This window comes from Mastomys coucha, unplaced genomic scaffold, assembly GCF_008632895.1.
Source record: "Mastomys coucha isolate ucsf_1 unplaced genomic scaffold, UCSF_Mcou_1 pScaffold9, whole genome shotgun sequence".
NCBI classification, from domain to species: Eukaryota; Metazoa; Chordata; class Mammalia; order Rodentia; family Muridae; genus Mastomys; species Mastomys coucha.
The window spans coordinates 52,268,148-52,275,346 of NW_022196915.1; the positions used below are offsets into that span (position 1 = coordinate 52,268,148).

General features: G+C 42.6%; 1 protein-coding gene across 4 annotated transcripts in view; it reads left to right on the forward strand.

The window, feature by feature from the left end:
• The first annotated feature begins 4,343 nt into the window (after nucleotides 1-4,343).
• Nuggc (nuclear GTPase, germinal center associated) overlaps nucleotides 4,344-7,199 on the forward strand; it is a 46,842-nt gene continuing 43,986 nt past the window's right edge. For all 4 annotated transcript variants that reach the window (XM_031361374.1, XM_031361372.1, XM_031361373.1 and 1 more), the window contains exon 1: nucleotides 4,344-4,456. The gene's annotated coding sequence lies outside the window, so the exon portion shown is untranslated. The remainder of the gene's footprint in view (nucleotides 4,457-7,199) is intronic.

The window sequence follows — 7,199 nt, forward strand, 5'->3', positions numbered from 1 at the left end:
AAAAAAAAAAAAAAAAAAAAAAAAAAAAAAAAAAAAAAAAAAGAATCCTTGGCATTAATAAAGGCTGGAAAATGTGACGTTTCATATTCTTACTCCCCAGCAGAGTTGAGGTAGCTCTGACCTGGATGTCACCCACTACACTAAAACCGTCCTGGTCAAGACTGAGATTTTTCAGTGTACCAAAGTATCTTAATACCACCCTCCTGTCAACAAAACTAAGTTAACTATCCTGAAGATATTCTTAGACAAGGGTCCACACTCTAGAATTTTCTATCATTATTATTTTTTCAGTTTCTTATAGATATCTGTGTCTCACTTCAAGCTATTGGTCTTCTTGATCCTGTCTCTTTCTAGTGATCCCCAAGTTCCATGGCCTTTAAATATCATCTTTCTGCTCTCAGATTTATAGTTCAACCCCAGCCTCTTCCCTATTTGACATCTTTGTAGATTTTGATGTCTAATATGTATCTCAAAATCAACATATAAAACAGAAATCCTCTGTGACTCTGTGCTGGCTAATCTTCTGTCAACTTGACACACAGACTAGAGTTATTTGGAAGGAGGGAAACTCAATTGAGAAAAGATATCCAAAAAATCCGGGTGTAAGGCATTTTCTTGAGTAGTGATTGAAGTCGGAGGGCCTAGTCCATTGTGGGACAGGTGCCATCTGGGGATGGGAGTGATCCTGGGTTCTATAAGAAAGTAGGCCAAGGGCTGGCGAGATGGCTCAGTGGGTAAGAGCACTGAATGTTCTTCCAAAGGTCCTGAGTTCAGATCCCAGCAACCACATGGTGGCTCACAACCACCAGTAATGAGATAGGACGCCCTCTTCTGGTGGATCTGAAGACAGCTGCAGTAAATTACGCCGGAGCGAACAGGCCAGAGTGAGGTCCTGAGATCAACAGCAGCCTCACACACATGATGGCTCACAGCCATCTGTATAGCTACAGTGTACTCATACACATAAAGTAAATGAAAAATAAATCTTTTTAAAAAAAAAAAAGAAAAGAAAGAAAGAAAGCAGGCCAATCAAGCCAGGGGCTTCTACATCAGTTCTTACCTCCCTGTTCCTGCTCTGTTTGAGTTCCTGTTCTGGCTTCCTTCAGTGATGAACTATGATGTGGAAGTATAAGCCAAATAAACTCTTTCCTCTCAAAGTTTCTTTTGGTCATGGTGTTTTGTCTCAGAGACAGAAAAAAAAAAATACAGCAAAAGTAGACTACAATGTCGTCAAATGTCATCATTTGAGAACCACTAAGTAAGGCAAGAGATTATTGCATTTCAAACCAGAATTGAAAGCCATGGAAGTGGTAAGACTTGTTCAGATTCTGAAAATGGTTTTGATGATTTCAACACATCTTCCACTCAGTGTGGGGTAATGGCAAAAACAAAAGAGACTTGGACATCCAGTATGAGATCTCAGTATGGGATCAAGGAAGGGGAATAATGTAGTAGTCATTGTCTGATATGAAGTGTTTCAGAGAGGCTGGCTTTGGATCTGATGTATTTGAGATGCCTGGTGAGTGGCAAACCATGAGAGGTGTGCTTGAGATCCCGGTTGAGAGCTTTAAGTGTATGGTGGAGTTTAAAATTGTGAAATGGGGTAAAAGAAGTGACGGAAGTCTAAGCCTCAGGGTATCCCATTATTAACAGATCAGAGACAAGACTAATAACTAGCAAGAAGTCTGGCCAGACATCTAGGGAGATGGGAGGAAAACCAGCAGAGAATGGGAGACCTAGAAGCCAAGGGAACAATGTCAAGAAGCAGAGAGTTATCAACTGGGTTGTACACTGTGGATGAGTCAAGGAAGATGAAGATTGAACTGATCAGGAGCATTGGGAGACCCTGATGAGAACAGTTTTGGGGGAAGGAGAAAGGCCCCAGCTCCACTGGAGTAGGTTTATGTAATAGCCAATCTTGATTATCAGCTTGACATAGTTGGAAGAGGGAACTTCAACTGAAGAATTGTCTCTATCATATTGGCCTGTGGGGCATTTTCTTGATTGCTAATTGATGGATAAGGGCTTAGCTCACTTGCATAGTATCACCCCTGGGCAGATGGGCCTGGCTGTGTAAGAAAGATAGCTGACTATGAGCTGGGAACAGCCAGTAAGCAGCATCCCTTCATAGTTTCTGCTTCACTTCCTGCTTGAACTCCTGCCCTGACTTTTCTCAATTCTGGACTGTGATCTAGAAGTGTAAGCCAAACAAACCCTTTCCTCCTGAAATTGCTTTTTGGATAAGATATTTATTACAACAACAGAACGCAAACTAGGACAGTTTATAAAAGGTTCATAGGAGCCAGGCAATGGTGGCACATGCCTTTAATCCCAGCACTTGGGAGGCAGAGGCAGGCAGATTTCTGAGTTCGAGGCCAGCCTGGTCTACAGAGTGATTTCCAGGACAGCCAGGGCTATATAGAGAAACCCTGTCTAGAAAAACAAAAAACAAAACCAAAACTAAGCTAAACAAACAAACAAAAGGTATATAGGAGAAGGTTGGGTGAGTTCAGATAATTTTGAGGAGATTTGTCATAAGGGAGTACAGATAGCGCGGTAGCTGGTAAAGAATCTGAGGACAAGTGGGTGATGCAAAATGACGGTGGCTTTGCATGTGGATCTGGTGGGGGAGGGGAGTGGAGGTTTGATGGATTAAGAGGAGGAAGTGTTCTGTTTAATTATATGGTTGGAGAGACTCATGGGATCTGATGCAGAAGAGAAAACATGTTATCTTTTGATGGACATTTGGACGGATCATCTATGAACATGCTGGAGTGCAGAGCAGTGACTGGGTACCTCATGGTGGCGCTATGCAAATTCTCTCGTTGGCTTTGATGTTTTCATTCTGGCGGAATGACCCCCCAGACTTCTAACCAACCTGGCATTAGTGTCCATGTACAGTTTCAGGTGCTGAGGACCACTATTAAAGAACCCAGGTATCTTTGACAACTCCCTGGCATATTTTAAAGTGATTTAAGAGCAATTCTGAATATAGTTAGCCATTGAGGCTTGAAAATCGCCAGGAGAGGGCAGGCTAACCATGTGTTGTATGACTGTATGTGGTGATCTTGTGATATTCATGATGATTTTCTCTGTTTTGAAATTTATATTGGCAAAAGTATAAAAAGAAAATGCAAAACGTGTAAGGGGGAAGGTCTCTGAAATTCATATTGATATTTCAGTATCTCGACTATGTAGGGAGGACCCATTCTGTTAAAAGTTCAAAACAGTTTTTGAGATACTATAAATATTTATCTTTAGTTCTGCCCACATTTTGATTTTGTTACCTTTCTGACTACACACACATACCGAGAGTCCCTGAGCATTGTGACTCAATTGCTGTTAAGGATCAAACTGCTGTCCAGAGATAACAGACCGCAGCTGGAGGCTGAGAGAACTCAGTTTCCCCTGTACTAGGTCTGACTGACAGAGTAGCCAACGTTTGTAAGGAAGAAGGTTTTATTTTCTGCTCTCTGCTATTGAGTGGCACTCGGAAAAACGTTTTTCTTCTTCTTCTTTTTTTTTTAATATAAGGATTTTGTAAGTTCAACACCAGGATGAGCTATATACTGAGGCCTTGTCTTAAAAGAAAACAAAACACATTTAAGAAAATAAAAATAAAAAAATCAGGTTGGAGAGATGACTCAGCAATTAGGAACACCAGCTGTTCTTCCAGAGGTTCTAAGTTCAATTCTCAGCAACCACATGGTGGCTCACAACCATCTGTAATGAGTTTGGATGCCCTCTTCTGGCCTACAGGCATATATGCAGAGAGAGCACACATATACATAAAATAAATAAATAAATAAATCATTTAAAAGTGTTTTTTTTTTTTAAGATATAAAGTTTAATTTCCCCAAAGAGTTATTTGAATCTGGCTTTCTAATTTTTTTTTTTTGTATCAAAATCCAAATCCAAATGGGATGTATTTGAGGGTAACATTGAGTTTGTGTCAAATTGGTTTATATTGGCCATTCCAAGTCCGCCTCCCTCAGGCACATTTGGGTATCTGGGATCCAGCCCTTTGTTTCTCCTGTCCTGCATTCATCTAGATAGCAGTTATCCTCAGAGGAAATGTCCCACTGAGCATCAGTCGTGGCAGGATGCTGAAGGTTGTTTGGGAAGGAAAAATGATCCAGTCCTGCCTGATTTGTAGGAAGATATCGCCATCCCCAGCTCACGTGGGATTGAAGTTTAAATGAAAATAAAACATAGAATATCTGCATACTGGGGGAGGAGGCTAGGGTAAAATAACCTACTGTGGTTAGTTTCACTTCCGCTGTGTTTGTAAGTGTGGCTTTGTGAATGTGACCACCAAGGGCCCTAGCTAGCTAGTCCTTGACGTCTGTGTCAGCTGTGTAGATACAGCTCTGCCTGCTCCTGGAACTGAAGCAAAAACTATTTGAGATTTTTGCGGGAGGCGTTTTGCTTTTCATGCTCTGTTCAACAACATTTGGTAAGTTGTTTCTCTTATATATTTTGTGCTATGGTTTGTGAAAATGTTTTATTTTAATAATAGAGGCTTAAAAAGAATAGTTTTAGATTTGCAGAAAACTTGAGAAAGGAGTTCCTGTAACCTGTGTTCAATTACCTTGGTTATACTGGAGTGGTGAGTTAGCTATTGAATGAGTCCATACTGTCCCATCGGTGCTAAGCAATCTCTATGTCATAGTGAATGGTGGTTCCGAGTGTATATTCAGGGTCCAGGATCTACTACTGGATCCTATCCAGTTTACCGTATTACACTTGGCTCTTTTCTCTCTATAGGTTCTTCTTGGCTGCCACCTGAGACCTTTCTTGTTTTTGATGGTAGTGACAATTTGGAAGGGTGAGGCCTGGAACTTTGTAGGAGTTTCAGCTATTGGCATTTTCTGGTATTTTTCTCATACTTAGATTAGAATTAGGGGTTGGGGGAAGAAGACCACAGAGCCGAAGTCATTCTCATCACACCTCAGGGAGAATAAACAGCATCTCCTTGAGCTGATGCTGTTGGGGCTGATGGGGATCTCCTGGCTGCGGTGTCACTGGGAATATTACTCCTTCCCTCCGGCTTCCATCCTGTATCCCCCAGGAGGAAGCCGGTCCACGGAGAGTGCCCACGGTGTGGGGAACTCCTCCCATGAGGGCGGGGTAGCCACATAAATCCTGGAGTTCTGTACGGGGACTAGTCGCTTCTCTGTGGACTGACTTTTGAAGAGTGAGTTACAGTTTCTGGCTTTCCACCGTGCTGAGGTAGAATGTGCTGTTTCTTTGCTGTTTTGCTCAGCACACTCCAGGCAGCCTGGGAGCTTCCAACGATTCTCCTGTCTCTGCCTCCCGCCTCTCTGCAAGCAAGCAGAGACATCCTCCTGCTCACGTTTTACATGAGGTACTGGGACAGGCCTGTGCAGAAAAGCACTTTTACCCACTGAGCCCTTAGCCCAAGATGAGTTAGTACTTAAGAGAAAATGAATTTCCCCTCTCTGCTTGTGTGAGTGAGTTTTAAAGCCATGAAAGTACCAATATACTAGAAATTAGAAGAATAAATGTTATTTTGTTTTTTTTTTTAAGTGAAACATCATTTTAAGCAAGCCAGAACCATTCCTCCTCAAATAAAAACAGCGAGTGCAGGAATTGTTGGATTCACATGGATGCATGAAAAGAAAAATGTTACATCTCATTGCCGTGACAAGCTTGGGAGAAGGGGGAAAAAAAGGTTAAATTTTGTTTCGTCAGAACTGGAAAATATCTATTTACTTACTCACTTATTCACCTATGTGGAAAGCTGGCAGAAAGGTTCATCATCACATGCCCTCTCTGCCTCTGGCAGACACCTAACATTGGACACACTGACATTAGTTAAATGGTAACCACTTCTTTTCCTTCAGGAATCTGAAGGCTTGGCTTGAGAGCTTCTGTACAATAATTGCTCTTGATCTTGCTGTCAAGTGACGATTACCATACTGTGTGACTGTGGACAAGTCCCTTGCCCTCTCTGTGCTTCAGAGTCCATATCGGTAAAATAAGGGCCCCGATGCTCCTTCTTTAACTCAACTCTCCACAGTTGTTCTCTGGGAGGGATGATGACTTTGTATCGCCTTCCTTACTGTCCGTTTATAAGGTCATAAGCAAAGACAAGCAAAAGATAGGGAGGCTGAAAGAGGCAAGAGTAACTGTCAGAAGTCAGTTACTTAACAGGAAATCAGCACTGGGCACCCATCCTGGGTCTACCATGACCCGCAGAGCATCACATAAAGATGCTATTCTTGGGCTCAGGGCATGCAAATGTAAAATAAGCCCTAAGAGCAAAACTAAAGAACTGGCCATGCAACTGAAACACAAGCAACCTGAGGGTGAAGAAGCTCGCTGGTTGGCGCAGTCTAAGTTTGGACTGCTTTGGGTTGGTTCTTTTTTCCCACCATACTCCACCATTATTACTTCCCTCTTGAGGGAAGTGGATTCTGGCGTGGGCTGAGGAAGGCTGTTTTAAGACCATGAACTTGGCCTTGGGGCTGTCTCAGCTGGGCCGCTCCACTGCTTGGGAGCCCGCTTCACCGTTAAGCTGTGTTTTAAAATGAAGGTGCTTTTCAGACTCTGTTACACCAGGGAACACACCTTGGCTTACAGATAGGAAGCCCAAGGCCCAGAGTGGCAAGGTGACTTGTGGGATGTCCCACAGCTCCACAGCTTTGTGGCTGGTAGCAGAATGAGAAGCAAAATGGCCTTTGCCACTACAGCACTCAGTTCCATATTGACCGTCTTGCCCCTTGGAGGTTCCTATTTGTTCTCTTCATGGAGGATTCCTGCCTACTTCATAGTGTCTTAGTTTGCCAATCAAATTGCCCCTTCCACACAGTCTTTGAATTTGACATAAAGAATCTGAAACCTGAATTCCTATAACTCCAAGGAATTCCCATGTATTTCCATGTGTCAGTTAGAGGTCACAAGTTCCTGTGTATTGGTACTGTGATGTTTTGGTGAGAGGCTCATGATTTGGTGTCTGCTTTGATGCAGCTAAACTCAGTCTAACCCTCCATAGCTATGTGCCAACAGATCTTTCTGGACATCATGTACTGTTGATTAAATGAAGTCAGTTGAGCTTGCCCCTGACCCTGAATGAAGCCCAAACCACTGCTCGTGTTCCAGACTCCCGTGAGCATGCTTACTTCTTCCCTAAACTGTGTGTACTTTTTAAAATGTGCTTCTATCTATCTACATCC